Source organism: Lissotriton helveticus, chromosome 2_1, assembly GCF_964261635.1.
Source record: "Lissotriton helveticus chromosome 2_1, aLisHel1.1, whole genome shotgun sequence".
NCBI lineage: Eukaryota > Metazoa > Chordata > Amphibia > Caudata > Salamandridae > Lissotriton > Lissotriton helveticus.
The window spans coordinates 235,818,156-235,837,146 of record NC_136059.1 but is presented as its reverse complement, the minus strand read 5'-3'; positions in this window follow the sequence as shown (position 1 = coordinate 235,837,146).

The following is an 18,991-nucleotide window of genomic DNA, read 5'->3' as shown; positions in this document are numbered from 1 at the left end:
GTCATGCTAAGCCCCTATTAAACTCCAGAAACTCAATTAAATGAGAGTTTACTGAGCAGAAAAAACCTTCATCATACAGCAATTTGCATTCAAAAGTCCAGACCAAGGGCCCTGATGTCTGAATAGGCCCACTGGTACAATGAACACTGATAAAGAGTTATTATCAGATATAACCCTTGGATAATGAGCCAACTTCGAAGATGAAAATAACATCTGACTGACTAAAAACATGTCTAAACATGGCATAGATTCGTGGGGTGCAGAATAAAACATGAAGCATGGTTCATTAGGTCGCTTGAAATACCAACGGTCAAACGGGGCATATAAAGAGATAAGCTGTTGCAAAGCCCCCCCCAGAGTTCACGCTTACTCCCAAAACCCACACTTACTTGGAGGAGGTCTGGGGCCCAAGTTTAAGACGTAGACTCTCTGTTGGGGACATAATGTCGCATAGAAATTGCCACACAAACCATAAAAGATGGTGACCATAGATGCAATTCAGTCATCAGAAAATCCAGAATCCTAGAATCATCAGTGTTTTTGTTTGTAGGCTATACAAATAACAATACAGATGATATTCTTCTGAACCGTCGCAAGAAGCCAGCGACCCCACCCCCCCAAGTCCACTCTCTGATGAACAACCCCATTTGCTACCCTGAGCCAAAAATGCAATGCCCCTCTGTGCCAAGGTAAAACAAGCATTGGACAATCTAAGATGCTTTAAAAGAGACCTCTGTTCCTGCAATGATGCGTCTCTTGATTAGAGGCTTGAGGGTGCTCAACTCCTCTTGTACCAATTTACGCTTGGGTGACTTAACCCCATTAATATTACATGACACAATATGCAGTCACTACCCATGACATCCACTATTGCTAGCCATTGTCATCATAAATTTGAAACGATGACCCACCACTCAGCCCTACAATTTGCTACCAACACATCTTGTACTTAAATTGCCAAGCACTGAAAAGCAGCATTATTATACCACAGAATTTTCTCAAGAATACATTTTCTATTTTTTGCCCCCTGTAACCTGCACATAAAACTGTCATTATGATCACCAAAACCCCCACCCCTCAACCCCACAACCCTGGTTCCTAAGATGGCAAACCCCACCTGAACTATGCCATTAAAAATGAAGGGCTGATATCCCCACACCTAGTGTTTATCAATTATTGCGGCTCATAGATAAGACCGGACCCCAATTCAAACCCCTCTCCCTCACAGAGCACAGCAAACACATTAACCATTGTACACAGATAAAGAGAAAGTCTACACACATGTAGGTGCAAGGAGGAGGAGGAAGAAATGAAAGATCAAAATAAACAAAACAAAAGGTGGTGGAGAAAAGAAGGGAAAGAAGAAAATGTCTTAACGGTATGACATCATGGTACTCTAGTCCACCAAAAGAGAACCAATTGTCAAGAGATTAGAGACTAAAGACTACACCCCCCTCCCTGAAGGTTAAGTCGGTGTAGACCAGCCCCGATGACAGCTCTTCTAGCTAAAAGAGATAGGAATATAGTTGTTAGACCTCACAGCAAATATGGCCAACAAGACAGTCTCAGCATCCAGCTCAATCTGTTAACATCTTATGACTTTACACTTGACTCAGCTTCTTCTCAGGACAATTTTATTGCATTGAATTTATGAGCATTAAAGAAAGTGACTTTGTGAGAGATAACACTACCAATGTTATGTCTTTATAATTCAACTGTGGACAGTTTTGTTGCAAATGCTATTCTTGATATTTGTCCAACATTTGGGAAGAATACATCTTTTAAACATGTGGTGCATTAGTTCAAATGGAAATTTGCCAGTCTGCATGTTAGTGCATTTTGTTTCCTCCATTTCTTTGAGCTCAATGGCTCTTGCTAGCAATGAGCCTACTTTTCTCAGAGCAGACTGTTACCTGTGTTCCATTCGGTAGGAATAACATGCTGCTGTGGTGAGCTCACTATTATTTGGTGCCTTTTTTCTTCAACAGCCCCACTACTCTTTTTCTGAGTTTTAGGAAAAAGGTAAATGTATGCATGGAGATAAGGGGGTGGGGTAGGGAGATTATAGGGTTAAGAAGTGAGTAGAGATAATGAATGTAAGGGAGATGTTATGGGGAGGACGATAAAAAGGGAGGCAAGGGTGATCATGATTTAGGGGTGGTTAGAGGTAAAGTAAGGTAATGGTGAGTTTATGTTCAATAGGTAGGTAGAGGTAAAGGTAGGGTTAAGGGGTGGGTAGACATAAAGGGGGTAAGGAGGGATTACATTAAAGGCAGGAGTTTGGGGGATACACCCATAAACTAGAAAAAAGTAGGTGGGTTTGGAGAGTGACCCCTCTAAAAATTATACATATGCCATCAATGAATGATTGTGAGGTTATAAGCAATGCATAGTGGCTTTAAAGTTATAGTTAGCTCACTGAACTATAGCTGGTGAAATTCAGTGGTTAGTTTGGTTTAAAATGTAACACTATGACTGTCATTGTCATCTAGCTATTGCGTCCCCTTACCCTTTATTTCTTAAGTGAATTTATAAGGGTTTGGTAATGTAAGTAAATGTCTTTTTTCTATATCTACTATAAAGTCATTTTAAACTTTGATTTTTCAGTGAATATATATAATGAAATTTCTATTTATTTTATTTTTTGCAACATAGTTTTGTCTGTTTTGTATTGCATATTAATTGTTTCTCCTATGTTTACTTTTCACTTTGTTTATGCTGTATTAATTTTATTTGTATTATATTGTACTATGGGACCATGTATAGCCAGTACCTCAGTTTTTGGCCTGGGTTGTAAAACTTTTTTAAGACATTCTTTTTATTTGCATTTATGATTTTGAATTAAAAAGATTTCATTGTGAGCAAGGCATTACCTCTTGGTTTAGAAATTCATTTGGAAATGCAGCTTCAATGCCATGCTTTTTTTCTGTTGCTGAATTTCAAAAAAATGCCTATGCATTGTACGCAGGTCTTAATTTAGAAAGAAAAAAATAATTGAGTGCCCGTGCCCAAAGCTCTGCTCACAATACCAATAGCTGGTGCTTTTAAATATCTGAGTGCTAAATTCTTATTGAATCCCCCTCATGCCTGAGTTTTCCGGCTCTCCAGGCCCGCTCCAAAATGCTCTGGTAAATTGCATGCAGTTGTGGAACTTCTATATATCCTAGCCTCCCTGGGTCCTTCTCAGGTGAGTTGCCTCCTCCTAAGCCTGGAGTATCTGTTTAGTCCCACTGTAACATGTGAGGTACTTTGTTTCTCACCGTTGGTGTGTCCCCCCTGTTGTGTGCTTTTATTTAGTGGTGAGCTTTCATTGCTAATCTCACTCTCCTGAGAGTCCTCAGAATCCCTTCTGCCAGAACCCTCACCAAGTGACTCCAAGTCTTCCTCATTTCCATCAGAGTGGTCAGAGAGGGAAAAAAAGTGTTCCTCTATATCCGCATCAGCCCGAACCCCAGAGTTACTTTCATGCATTGACATAGATTGGCTAGGGGGGATTATGTTGCAGACATTTAAAATTGCCCCTCTAGTTTACCTTTCTCTATTTTCTCACCCGAGTTAACTGCTTCTTGCCAATATGAGGGGTAACCTCAGTACTCACAGTTCTCCCAGTGTTGAGTAAGGAGGTACCGTCTCTCTGATCCCCCACCTTTGACTGTCCTTCCCGAGGTAAATCCGGATTCTAAGTTTCCTCAGCAATTGAGTGTTGTATCTCTTGGAGTTGTTGTTGTACAGTACTTACGGGAGGGGGGTCCTTCCTGGTGACTTTGTGGTCGGCCATCATAGATGTTGTTGTTTTCATTTTGAAGAACTCTGAAGCTGACTGCACCACAAACTGCTCACAGCCAGAGGACCCACGCCGCATGGGCAGCATCAATCTTGCTTTCCCCGCTATGACACCCGATGACAGGCTCTGCAAACTGATCACCGCAAAACACTTGCTGGGATAGCATTAGGAGCTAGAGAAGCTTGGCTCCGTCGGAACGCCATAAATCCGCCACCGTTGATCCGAGCTGCGGGTTCGGACAAGGTGAGGGAGCGACATCCGATGGGCCGCTCACACAGCCGCCATCTTGCCTCTACAACATCCATTTTAAATGTTTTTCTAAAATGTATTGCTGAGCGGGGCTACTCAGATTGTCATTAGTGAAGCTACTTCTCCATTGGCGAGTATTTACTCAAAGTGTGTTACCTAATTTTGTTTAATGTAATTGGTCAAAGTGTGTATTACAACATTTTGGTTTATTTGCATCATAATATATAGTTAAACTTAATTTTTCATTTCTTTTATTTGAACTAGTGGCACAAAGCATCCCTTCACAGACCCCTCTCTCTGCTCTCCCCATGAAACCAGACTATGAAAGTAGGGGAATGTTTCATATCTACCTTTTCAAAGCCTATGCCTTTTTTCAGATTCCTATGGTAACATTGGGATGTAAAATGCAGTATTTGGCAAAAAAATAATTTTCTTTTGGGACAACTTCTCTGAATGGCCCTTGAGGAAGGTAGACTTGCTCGATTGGCTGACTCACTACAATTTGAATTTGGACATTGCACATGGAGGCAGGCAGCAGGTGTGCCAGTGATCGAAGTTGGTAGTGCCAGTGTAAAAAGTGGGTGGCATTAGTCATGGAAGCAACATTGTTGGCACCTGCACTTGAAAAACTAAGGGGCTCATTAGGATGGCGGACGGACTTGCGTCCGTCTGCCACCCTAGAGGAGGAGGGACCCTCCGCAGGGGCAGCGGCGGTCCCTCCGTGCTAATTAGGATGTGACCGCCACCCTGGCGGTCACATCCTGTATTTTTATCATTGCGACGGGTGCTGCTTGAAGCAGCACCCGCCGCAATGTTAAAAAAGTAAGTTGTGCATTTGCATGCACAAAGCGGCAGGCACCTCGCGGTGCCTGCCGCTTTGTGCAGGCAAATGCAGGGGGGTACCATAGGTACCCCCCATGTGCACCCCCCACCCCCCTTCACCCCTGGGGGCCCGCAACGGGCCCCCAAACACAAATCCGTATGCCTTTACACGGCGGAAATGCCGCCGTGTAAAGGCATCTTTCCGCTGTCATCCTAATATGGCTGGCGGTGTCTGATAGACACCGCCAGCCATGTTAATGCTTTTCCGCCGCGGGCGCAATCCGCCCGCGGCGGAAAGGCGGCGGACAGATAGGAAGACCCACCAGCCATCCTAATATGGCGGTGGGTCTTGCAGGGCTCCCCGGCGGATTTCCCGCATCCTCCGGGCCGGCGGTGGCTTCCGCCGGCCCGGTGGATGCGGGAAATCCGCCATCATAATCGGCCCCCAAGTACTGATTGAGTTTACGTAATGGTGGATATCACAATATCCATTTTAATGACATATCTATGCTATGTTGATAGCATGGGATATACTCTGTACAAAGTGCTCTGTTGAGCTATCTGCTGGGACAGTACAAACATTGAAAAGAACACAGGCGTACATTTCTTTCAGCGCAAGCACTGAAAATGTAAATCTGCTGGCCCTTTCAAATTATAAAAGAGCAGTGGAGATATCCACGCACATCCACACCTGTACCAAGTCTCAACAATCTTCAGCTATGATGTTATTCAGCATTGCAAGAACTGTTTTGTGATCTTTAGTCATTTGATTACTCAGTTACTAAGGTCATAGGTGTTTTTTACAGATATCCCCAAAAACAAATGTATATGTAAAACACATTGCAAAAGGGCATTTTAAATTTCCAGTTTATAGATTTCATGTATTACTGTTCATAGCAAATGAAAGACACGAAACCAGAGTACAGTATGCCAAAAGGCTGAGAATATATAGCAGTAAAACACAATTTCCAACAAATATGACAAAACTTACAAATTAAAAGTCCTAAAACAATGTTAAAACCTCATCTGAAGCTACCAGTATCATATTTGCTCAATAACATTTATCGAGATTTTAGAAAATATACATTTATGTTCAGAAACTATTGCCGGAAAACCAAATATACAATAAAATATTTAAATAGATTTAGCAGCAAACATTCATATTGGTCCCGAATCAAAAAGGCAATCTGAGACAAAAGGTTAATTTTATGACTTTTGGTATTCACAGAGGTCATTTAAGAGTTGTATTTTTACATATGCAGTCGGGCCGTACTCCCCGTACCTGGGCCGGATTGAGTGTAATCAATGGGCCGCAATACAATTTTTAATTAAAAGGAACATTGGGAATGTGTGATAAATGGTAGAGGAGATCATGAAAATCAGATTGGGCAGAGAAAAGGGTGTGGCCAGACACTACATCATATCCCAGAAAGATTTGCTCCTTTGCATCATGTACATCTACACTGAGGGGAACGCAAATCGTGGACTGCATGTAGCATGCACACTGAGGAAAGTGCAAATCATGTTGACTTTATCTGTGTATAAGTCAGTTATTGAACATTCATGGACATGCATAGTTTATGCACACTAGATTCATGATTGGAAAATATGTCACACTTGAACATCTACAGCCTGCTCTGTTTCATTCTTTTGGCTGAGTTAACCAATTCAATTCACAACAATTCTGAAAATTACACTATGGCATTCACTAGCACGAATTAGAGCACTGAATGTTGAGACCTCCATCGAAGATAATAGAGCAACAGCGGCCAATATGAACAGGTATAGGCCCGCTGCTCTCAACATTTCAATGTCCTAATACACAGTCTCTGCCTTTCTCTATCCCCTGCTTCTAGAAAATGTATTAATTAGGCAGAGGAAAGCGAAAGGCAGAGGCCATGCAGGAGGAGAGCACTGAATGTTGAGACCTCCATCGAAGATAATAGAGCAACAGCGGCCAATATGAACAGGTATAGGCCCGCTGCTCTCAACATTTCATTGTCCTAATACACAGTCTCTGCCTTTCTCTATCCCCTGCTTCTAGAAAATATATTAATTAGGCAGAGGAAAGCGAAAGGCAGAGGCCATGCAGGAGGAAAAAACGCAGCCTTCATCATTCCCTCCTCCTGTATTTCAGTGTCACTAGGGCTTCGGAAGGAGGGAGGTTTGAATGCTGCTCATCCCTTGAGTCTAGGCTTGGCTGAACTACAAAAAGCAGTTCAGCCAAGTCAGGGAGAACCAGGGGCTGTGAACAGCTAACATACATGGTCCTGCGTGCAGCTGTTAACTTTAGAACATTCATAGCAAGAGCTGTGAGCAGAGGCTTCGGAGCAAAGTGGAATTTCAACCCCCGCGGGCTCCAAGAGGCCTTTGCTTTTCTAATTAGAGCATTCTGCCCTGATGGGGCGAAATGTTATAACAATTGCTTTATTGCTTGCTATAGCTGGGCTATACCAGATATTAAAGGCCCACTCCGTTGTTAAAGGCCCTCGCTTTCTACTCAGGCCTTTAATGCTGAAGCAGGGCTTTTAATGGCCTGTGTAGCCGGCTACAGCAGTTTAAATTAAAAAATGATAAATATGAAGATAATCATTGAAATGTTGTGAGCTCCATTGTCTTTTATGGAGTACCTTCAGGCTTATAACAGCTGGTATAAGCCAGAAGCTCCAAACATTCCAATGTTTATCTTCATGTTTATAATTATTTTAATTTAGAACACTGGTACCTGCAAACATTTTCCAGGGAGGCAATAAGCTTGGTCTCTCGTGTGATCGAGGGTTACATTGATGCCAGCAACTTGGCAGGTGCTGGGATTGATGTAAGGTGGTCTTTGGGGATTAGAGAAAAGGACATAAAAAGGCTGAATTGCACATTGTTAAGCAATAAAACCTGGGATTGATCCCGCCTGTTTCACTTGATCAAATTGTGTGGTCTTAGGCAATTTTATTCATTTTGCTTTGCCTTCTTTTCTTCATAATCACATATCAGAGGACCAAAAAATACATGACGCCGGCATGCGCACTGTACAAAACCTTCTCTTGTCGTTTTTTTTTTTATAAACTATGATGTTGCCCATGCATAATAGCAACCCAGGCCATTCAGAGGGTGAACATAACAACTGACATGCCTCTTAGTTCACTATTTGCATTGGTGCCAGGGTAGGGGGGAAGCTTGAATGTTTCTAAATTCAAATTTGCACACTGTCACTTTTAAAACCAAATACTTCTGCATTCACTGACAATCAGATGTACAAAGGTAAAATGCTTCTGCATGTTAATGAAACGAGCATTTTAAATTGTGAAGAGACTTTATCATATTTAGACATGTTTGTTGCAAGATGTCTTAAAAACTGAATGTATTTCTAAAGTTAACTGGTACAGGATTCCTTAGTTACTTCCTTTATTTAACTTCAGTTAAGCTGTAAATAAATGTTTGCCTGTTTATTTAAACAATTTTCAATGTTAGTGTTGAGTCGAGAAACAGCAGCCCACTGCTGTTCACCAGGGTGCGGCATGTAAAGCTCCAGAGGACGGAATGCAGCCTGGGGGATTTTGAACCTTCTACCCTCAGTGGGTTAAATGTACGAATAGCCTTATAGCCCTTCAGCCTCAGGCCACAGCAGTTGTTCAAAGTCCTCTCCCTCGTTATTGGCCCTCGACTGCAGCTCAGGCCTATAGCTTGGGTTGAGGCCTTTAACAACCAATATATCCCTCGGCTGCGGGCTATAAGGCTATGTTTCATTAAGCATTAATATGTTAAAACATCAATACCAGAAAATTAAACATATTTGAACAGCAGAAGCTATTTTTTTCTGTGGGTTTGATCAACCCTAGATAAACATAAATGTAGTACTACCGAATTGATAGGTATCATAACATGGCATAGGCCCACTTCTTGAAATATGTTTTCAATCTCCACTCACAGCCTTCCCCTTCACATGGTTCGAGGTTGATGACATTTTGCAATCCGAAAACCTTCCTGAAGTTGGTCTGGAGTTAAACACTGTCATATTGCATCACTTTTGTTGAAATGTTTTAACCTATGTAGAGAACATTTACTCTGGAACTCAACATTTTTGGGAGCTTTCCCTTCCTATTCTCTTTCTCATTGTCTTCCCACAGTGAAAAAAACAGAATTGCATCTCTATTTCATCACGGGAAAGGGTCAGAGAAGAGTTTGATGGTGACTTATGATGTTCCCAGACTTACCAGGGAAACTCTGATCTCGAACACAACCTCAACACGCTGTGAGTGAAATATACTCATGCACGATATTAAGCAATTGCTATACTGCAAACTACTAACAGGCTTTATAAGTGCAATGTATCCATTCTGAAATAATCCCGTTATTTTTGTCTGTAAATCAGATTTACACAGGCAAACAGATTTTTGAACTCAATTTCAAAATATTGAGCTAACCGCTTATTGAGGTCATATGAGCTGCTACTTTATAGAATATCAATCTTTTGAACAAATGTTTCTTGTGTAGATCAACAAACTTTATAAGGTACAGTAGTTCAAGGTTGAGGCATTTTAAGTTGGCATGTTCTTTAAGCTGAAATGAATGTTTCTCTTTAAAAAAAAGAATTAATTATAGGCACAAACTTGTTTCTGTCCAATCCAAAGACTGTCATTATTTAGGTGTTTGAAGGAACAGAATTGCCTGACATTTTAAATGAGCTAATCCCAATAAATGTGTTATTTACATCTACTTAAAGATATTGATTAAGTCTTTTTAACATGTAGCAAAGCACTTCGGGACTGGTGTAAATAAAAAGTACAGGGAAGCAGTATCCAGAAACTTTTTTCTCCCTTATGTTAGCCTGACTGCACTTTGCTTTGCACACGTTACAAAAGAACATGCTTGTTTTGTGTGTTACACATTTTGTTTTCAAATGGGCTGCACACGTTTTGTTGTTTGTTCTTCTGCTGGGATTCAGACAGAACATTTCATATAAGGTTGAAAAACTCTGTGCTCTGTTTTCTCTGTGGCCGCACACTAACACCTAGACATTAAAGAAAAATCCAGCTGCTGTTTTGAATGCAATTCTAATCAAATAAGCTGTGATTTGTCATTTGGAAAACAGGGAGGGCATATATTTGCAGCAAATGCCCCAAGACAATGGAGAACTCCGATGTCTGAGCTATAGACCAACTACCTCTGCTAACTTACCAGCGGCAGGCAAACCTGCCACTCCCACAGATGGAGAAGTCACCGCTCGACCCCTCTGAGCTTCCGCTGTTATCTCTTTACGGCCTCACGGTGATTTTTATTACCCGGAATTCGACCGGCCCTTTATGCAGGCGACCTATCCTTCATATCTCATAGACTCTATTGTACCCCTTGGAGATGCATGGAGGAACAATTATCTGCACCATATCTGTGGTCCTTGTCTCGTTGCTCTGAACCAACCTTGCCTGGTTCTATTTACGCGTATTGATCTTTGTCTGATAACCTTGACTTTCTCTGGACCCTTTCTTTCCACCTTGTGGAAAGTCGGCCTATCAGCTGTGACCAGCCCGTCTGGTCATAAGTCAAGACACATCCCACTGCCACTACCTCTGATATACAAGCCCTGAGGAAGGTGAGACCCACGAGAGGTCGTACACCGAAACGCGAGTTGGCGTTACAATACTCTCGTGAACCATGTTAAACCTATGATCTATGTTTTTGCCTTCGCCAATTGCTCAAACTGAATGTGAATGCTGATGGTATATAAGCTTTCATCCTAAAAAGGATTATCTCTACTAAAAACATCACTATTAATGCTATTACCTGGATATTGTGGTCCACCTAATTATTGTACTGCCTTGTTGCTGTTAGTATGGCTGGATTCCTGAGTTTTAGAACGTATGAGTATGCATGGCTATGAGTCTGTTGATATGAATGGCTGAGTGAGTGTGATGTGAAATGTCTTCTGTCTCTTTTGTTATCACCTATTTAAAACATTATAATATGAATTGATAATTAATACATTTTGATATGTTTTGAATCTTTGACTGTGGCATTCCTTTGTCCATTGGCCAGCTTTTTGGGTGTTCGCTTATCTGCGACGTATAGCACACTTTGAATTATACAGGTAAAGAATTTTGTTCAAATAGTTTGTGCAACTACCTCTGTATGCCAGTTATGGAGCCCCCACTAACCCCAGAGATCTGTAATATAAAACTGTTTTTTTTATAGTGAGGGTAGTCTTAGGCAGATCTGTCTTTCAATATGACAGGATTTTTTATGCTGCACAGTCTGTTGATTATGATAATCATATATTTTGACCTGTATATGTCTTTTAATGAAAGCTCAGTTATTGCAAAATAGAGCACAATAGTTTCAATAAATATTGTAATAATTCTTTGTCTCTTTTCAGTTTATTGTGGCGACATATGAGAGAGAGAACGAAAGGTAATGGCCTACTATCGCAATCCGTGAAATTGTCTAGTTTTGTGACCTGGGGTGCAATTTACTTTTTTCTTGGACAGATTAAGAGAGCAAATAAGGTACCATGAGCTCGTCTGGATTTGGGCCAGTAGGTACCAATGTGGTATGGTGACTCATTTCCTACATACTGATCTTCTGGGTTCTTAGGCATAGTTGTATTTCTAAGCAGTATCCCAGCAGCAATTAAATTCCACCCATCCTGACCAGGTTTTGCTTACGTTGCAGAATGATGTGAGCAGACGTAGTGCTTCATATTTGTTTGCTGAAAACTGGGTTGATTAAAGAATTTCAAACATACAATAATACTAAAAGGTGATGTGTTGCCTAAGATACATAACGTTTGAAACATTCTGCTTGCTTTGTGTTGTAGTGTAGTTCCTATACTCCCAATAGGCTCTGCGCATTGGAATAATATATCCTATAGATGTGACATAGGACTGAGGTCAGTATGTCTCTATCGAATATACTAAACTTAATTGTGAGTGCCAGCTAGCTCAGAGGTCACTAGAAACTTTCTCGAATACACAAGAAGGGATTAGTTTCTGACAACCACATAAACATGACAACTTTGTTTCCCTAGGACTGGAACAAATATCTTCAGAGTCGTGAAAACAATAGATAACTAGTTCACTCAGTCAATCGTGCATGCTTCGTTTCTACAGAGTTGCAGAGAAATAGTGAGACGCGTTTTCAATAAAAGGTTCATTGAACCGTCTTCTTCTTCTTGCCAAAGGTTTCTCTAGGTTCTAATCAGCTCCATACCTTAGAATGAAGTCTGTCTCGGAACACAATTTCCCAACACCCCGCAAGGGGAGTCAGAAACACTGGAGCTGGATTCTCGGCAGAGAAGGACAGCTTCTTGAAAGTGTGTCAGCTGGAGAGTCGGCTTCCTTCGGCACTTGCTGTAGCGAGCTGCGTCGGGCAAGTAGGTTGTAGAACTGCTCCGAACCACACCGTGCTTTGCTATAGCAAGTGAAGGTATATTTATACGTTGAAGGTGTTTAAGAATTACAGATTTGATGTAAAGTCGGGCATATGAACGTCATGGATTAACCCCAAAGGAATAGTTGTTCATGCATAATAATGAGTTTCTTGGAGAAATCAATATCCAGGCTAGGGAAAGTCCCTTCAGCTTAAGAGTCTGGTTTTCCAAGAAATCGTTGTGACGTAGATGAACGGATGGAAGTAGCCCTGCCTGTATTTGCGTAGCATGGGTTATGCCTAAATAAGGGCTTGATTTCTATGCCTCTATAAGGGCAATGTGGATTGTACCTATATAAGGGCATGAATCGGCAAAATTCATTCGGAATCTGAATCTAAAACGCCATACAACACCCACTCCACTTTCCTATGAATGACATTACTAAGTTCTAAACACGTTAAACATATCTAAACATGAAGTGTTAAAACCCACCCAAAACACATAAAAATGCATTTGAACTGGATGTACACATAAAAGATGCATTGGTGATGTACGCTTGAAGCAATGTTTTATTCTCAGCATATATGTTGACATTTGGATGCTAAATGAATGAATCATGAAAATATACATTTATGAAATAGCTCATAAATACAGAAGAAAAAAGGCTGAAACCATTTCATGTCAGATTACATTAAACTTGTTTTTGTGAGTGGACAAGGTGAAATATTGTCTTCTTGAAGTTTTTCGTAGAATTCTGGTTCTCCATGAATAGTTCTACTTTAAGCAGATTACTTGTGCCAAAAAATGAAAAATACAAATTTGGAAAAAAGAATTGATCATAGGAAAAAGAGTCCCAAAGTTATAACTTTGTTTTCAAAAATGAAGGTCGCATTTAAAGTCTCTCAGAACTCTGTGTGCCAAATCAAAAGTCAGTGTTATTGTTTGGAGAAAACATAAAATCTTCTAAGTCTGTAAAAAATTTGTCTACCCTTGTAAGTGAAAGTTGGATTACCGGGTTTAGAAGATTACCCATACATAGATGTGAAGCATCGCCGTCAGCATTGGTCACATTAACAATGTTCATAATGGATGATACCTATGTGCCTGTTTCCTCTCGTACCTCACCGTCAGCAACTTGCATCTGTGAAATCTCAATGAATGCTATCATCCGAATTGGTAGCGGCTGGGGACAACACAGTGCATGGGCTGTGACTGGTTCAAGCAAAATATCAACATCTGTTGGCATGACTGATGGGAGTGTGAGACATAAGTCTAACACTCATTCTTCTCTGCGTAGCAGGCAGCGTAGAACAGGTTAGATGCAATCTTGCCAGATTGGTCTGAATGACAGAAACCATGTGGTATTTAATTCTCGTAGACGAGGTAGTCCCAAAATATGGACGATGCTCTCACGACACTTCATCGCCAGTAGAGTTGTCTCCATGGAGAACTGGGTGTCGCTGGTGAATTGGCTTGCCATATTGCAGCAGTAGGAGCAAAAATAGTATCCCTGCAGCGAGTCCCAAAATGAGAGGCAGTCCGCCAAACACTGCGTGCATGAAGTTTGGAAATATTCCTAGGACTGCTTCAAAAGGTGCTAACAGTCCAGAAATTATGGTCTTAAATACATATACAATACCACTCGTATCAGACATGTTTAAGATATGAAATAACATTTCTGAGAAATGTACAGGACAGTTTGTAGTTAATTGGGCATGTATCATGGCAGAAGTCCTTGCGGTTGCAGATCATTGGCCGAGGTCAGTGGCACCTTTTTTTGCAAAAGAATGGCTTACATTCTGCTTAAAATTCGTATGGAAGAGATGTTCAGTGAAGGCCATAACGGCGACTCCCTGTCTGACGTGTCTGAAACAATACTTGCATACAGCAAGTGACCCTGGCTGACACAGTTACTAGATAGGGTAAACCTGGCAACATGCCACAGCAGCTGTGATCGTTCAACATTTGGTAACTTCTATTGGAAAGTTGTCAAAAAATTGGATCAATCACTGCAGCTGGTGAACCTTGCAGGTGGCAGGATAAGTTGGTAGAGGAACCATCGCAGGCCCCGTGTAAATTAGTACCCTGACAAAGGAGAGAACCGCTTAGTGCGTTTTCACAATTTTTACCACTAAGAAACACTTCTCTACCCCAACCCAACATCTGTGTGTGTACGGTAATTCCCAGGATATGTCATATTGCCTGCTGGTATATGTTCACCACCCCCTTTTCTGAATCATTTTGTCCACCATAAGCGTGGAAGGGTATACTCAGACATGAGTCCCTTGCTCACTGCTCCATCAGGATTCAAGCAAGCCGGGCCGACGACGCCTGAAATGGCAGAAACCGGTCCCCGGAAGCTTGTCTCCTTTCTGGTGAAGAATTGGCTTGGTAGTTTGGTCTGTCCTGTTCCCATGATGCACTGGGCCAGGGACAGACTAATTTGCATATAGCCAGGTTCTGAGCTGGGATGGGGCAGTGAGCTAAATAACGGTGATGGATCAAGCCCTGATCTTTGGACTGGGTAAGAGTGGTCTGCTTAATTCAGACACTCTGTTCATCACCACCCCCTTTTCTGAATCATTTTGTCCACCATAAGCGTGGAAGGGTATACTCAGACATGAGTCCCTTGCTCACTGCTCCATCAGGATTCAAGCAAGCCGGGCCGACGACGCCTGAAATGGCAGAAACCGGTCCCCGGAAGCTTGTCTCCTTTCTGGTGAAGAATTGGCTTGGTAGTTTGGTCTGTCCTGTTCCCATGATGCACTGGGCCAGGGACAGACTAATTTGCATATAGCCAGGTTCTGAGCTGGGATGGGGCAGTGAGCTAAATAACGGTGATGGATCAAGCCCTGATCTTTGGACTGGGTAAGAGTGGTCTGCTTAATTCAGACACTCTGTTCATCACCACCTCCTTTTCTGAATCATTTTGTCCACCATAAGCGTGGAAGGGTATACTCAGACATGAGTCCCTTGCTCACTGCTCCATCAGGATTCAAGCAAGCCGGGCCGACGACGCCTGAAATGGCAGAAACCGGTCCCCGGAAGCTTGTCTCCTTTCTGGTGAAGAATTGGCTTGGTAGTTTGGTCTGCCCTGTTCCCATGATGCACTGGGCCAGGGACAGACTAATTTGCATATAGCCAGGTTCTGAGCTGGGATGGGGCAGTGAGCTAAATAACGGTGATGGATCAAGCCCTGATCTTTGGACTGGGTAAGAGTGGTCTGCTTAATTCAGACACTCTGTTCATCACCACCCCCTTTTCTGAATCATTTTGTCCACCATAAGCGTGGAAGGGTATACTCAGACATGAGTCCCTTGCTCACTGCTCCATCAGGATTCAAGCAAGCCGGGCCGACGACGCCTGAAATGGCAGAAACCGGTCCCCGGAAGCTTGTCTCCTTTCTGGTGAAGAATCGGCTTGGTAGTTTGGTCTGCCCTGTTCCCATGATGCACTGGGCCAGGGACAGACTAATTTGCATATAGCCAGGTTCTGAGCTGGGATGGGGCAGTGAGCTAAATAACGGTGATGGATCAAGCCCTGATATTTGGACTGGGTAAGAGTGGTCTGCTTAATTCAGACACTCTGTTCATCACCACCCCCTTTTCTGAATCATTTTGTCCACCATAAGCGTGGAAGGGTATACTCAGACATGAGTCCCTTGCTCACTGCTCCATCAGGATTCAAGCAAGCCGGGCCGACGACACCTGAAATGGCAGAAACCGGTCCCCGGAAGCTTGTCTCCTTTCTGGTGAAGAATTGGCTTGGTAGTTTGGTCTGCCCTGTTCCCATGATGCACTGGGCCAGGGACAGACTAATTTGCATATAGCCAGGTTCTGAGCTGGGATGGGGCAGTGAGCTAAATAACGGTGATGGATCAAGCCCTGATCTTTGGACTGGGTAAGAGTGGTCTGCTTAATTCAGACACTCTGTTCATCACCACCCCCTTTTCTGAATCATTTTGTCCACCATAAGCGTGGAAGGGTATACTCAGACATGAGTCCCTTGCTCACTGCTCCATCAGGATTCAAGCAAGCCGGGCCGACGACGCCTGAAATGGCAGAAACCGGTCCCCGGAAGCTTGTCTCCTTTCTGGTGAAGAATTGGCTTGGTAGTTTGGTCTGCCCTGTTCCCATGATGCACTGGGCCAGGGACAGACTAATTTGCATATAGCCAGGTTCTGAGCTGGGATGGGGCAGTGAGCTAAATAACGGTGATGGATCAAGCCCTGATATTTGGACTGGGTAAGAGTGGTCTGCTTAATTCAGACACTCTGTTCATCACCACCCCCTTTTCTGAATCATTTTGTCCACCATAAGCGTGGAAGGGTATACTCAGACGTGAGTCCCTTGCTCACTGCTCCATCAGGATTCAAGCAAGCCGGGCCGACGACGCCTGAAATGGCAGAAACCGGTCCCCGGAAGCTTGTCTCCTTTCTGGTGAAGAATTGGCTTGGTAGTTTGGTCTGCCCTGTTCCCATGATGCACTGGGCCAGGGACAGACTAATTTGCATATAGCCAGGTTCTGAGCTGGGATGGGGCAGTGAGCTAAATAACGGTGATGGATCAAGCCCTGATCTTTGGACTGGGTAAGAGTGGTCTGCTTAATTCAGACACTCTGTTCATCACCACCCCCTTTTCTGAATCATTTTGTCCACCATAAGCGTGGAAGGGTATACTCAGACATGAGTCCCTTGCTCACTGCTCCATCAGGATTCAAGCAAGCCGGGCCGACGATGCCTGAAATGGCAGAAACCGGTCCCCGGAAGCTTGTCTCCTTTCTGGTGAAGAATTGGCTTGGTAGTTTGGTCTGCCCTGTTCCCATGATGCACTGGGCCAGGGACAGACTAATTTGCATATAGCCAGGTTCTGAGCTGGGATGGGGCAGTGAGCTAAATAACGGTGATGGATCAAGCCCTGATATTTGGACTGGGTAAGAGTGGTCTGCTTAATTCAGACACTCTGTTCATCACCACCCCCTTTTCTGAATCATTTTGTCCACCATAAGCGTGGAATGGTATACTCAGACATGAGTCCCTTGCTCACTGCTCCATCAGGATTCAAGCAAGCCAGGCCGACGATGCCTGAAATGGCAGAAACCGGTCCCCGGAAGTTTGTCTCCTTTCTGGTGAAGAATTGGCTTGGTAGTTTGGTCTGCCCTGTTCCCATGATGCACTGGGCCAGGGACAGACTAATTTGCATATAGCCAGGTTCTGAGCTGGGATGGGGCAGTGAGCTAAATAACGGTGATGGATCAAGCCCTGATCTTTGGACTGGGTAAGAGTGGTCTGCTTAATTCAGACACTCTGTTCATCACCACCCCCTTTTCTGAATCATTTTGTCCACCATAAGCGTGGAAGGGTATACTCAGACATGAGTCCCTTGCTCACTGCTCCATCAGGATTCAAGCAAGCCGGGCCGACGACGCCTGAAATGGCAGAAACCGGTCCCCGGAAGCTTGTCTCCTTTCTGGTGAAGAATTGGCTTGGTAGTTTGGTCTGCCCTGTTCCCATGATGCACTGGGCCAGGGACAGACTAATTTGCATATAGCCAGGTTCTGAGCTGGGATGGGGCAGTGAGCTAAATAACGGTGATGGATCAAGCCCTGATATTTGGACTGGGTAAGAGTGGTCTGCTTAATTCAGACACTCTGTTCATCACCACCCCCTTTTCTGAATCATTTTGTCCACCATAAGCGTGGAAGGGTATACTCAGACATGAGTCCCTTGCTCACTGCTCCATCAGGATTCAAGCAAGCCGGGCCGACGACGCCTGAAATGGCAGAAACCGGTCCCCGGAAGCTTGTCTCCTTTCTGGTGAAGAATTGGCTTGGTAGTTTGGTCTGCCCTGTTCCCATGATGCACTGGGCCAGGGACAGACTAATTTGCATATAGCCAGGTTCTGAGCTGGGATGGGGCAGTGAGCTAAATAACGGTGATGGATCAAGCCCTGATCTTTGGACTGGGTAAGAGTGGTCTGCTTAATTCAGACACTCTGTTCATCACCACCCCCTTTTCTGAATCGGTATATGTTTTAGGCAATACTGAAAATGGAAAATTGTAACATGCAGAGTGATTGTTCCATGTATAATCCATTCAGTGGCTGGTTTTTCAGCGACTGTAAATGGCAATCTTTCCAGTTTTTCAATGCTCTGACCGTATAGTCTGCTCCCCTTTATGCCAATTTGATCTGTTTATCAGTGAGATTGAAGTATGAAAACAGTGAAGTAGTATTGATTAAACGCTTAGGCACATAGCCTGAAGGTAGGTTTTGTAACTTCCAGCCTAATTGCATGATAGCACGTAATTGCGACTGAGCATGTTGCAACATGACCAAGTCCTGTTCCATGATGTCTATGGCAGAAGACACTATGCTGTCCAATGAATATATCCTGGATGAGAGAGTCGTTAACCCATTGTCAACCACAGAGAGAGTTTTTACTAAATGAATACGATCGATTTCTCGTATTCTTTCTGCAGTCTCTGCTTGTGTAATCTTCCATGCTTCATTATAAGCAGCATAGATACTGGCATATATAAAAAGTTTATGGCGTGGTGTTCTTGGTATTAGCAAGAATTTCCAAAGTTCAGCGCCATCTTTAAGTAAAGATAAGTGTTGCTTTACATCCTTGAGTAAAGATCTATGTAACCATTCAAGGCACAGTTTCCCTACACTGTAAGTTGTTACTATTCCTGGATGCTCTGTTTGAACATATCTTGGGTCTGGCCTAGTGAATGTGAAACCCTGTGTTTTGTTCAGGAATCTATCTTGACTGTTGTT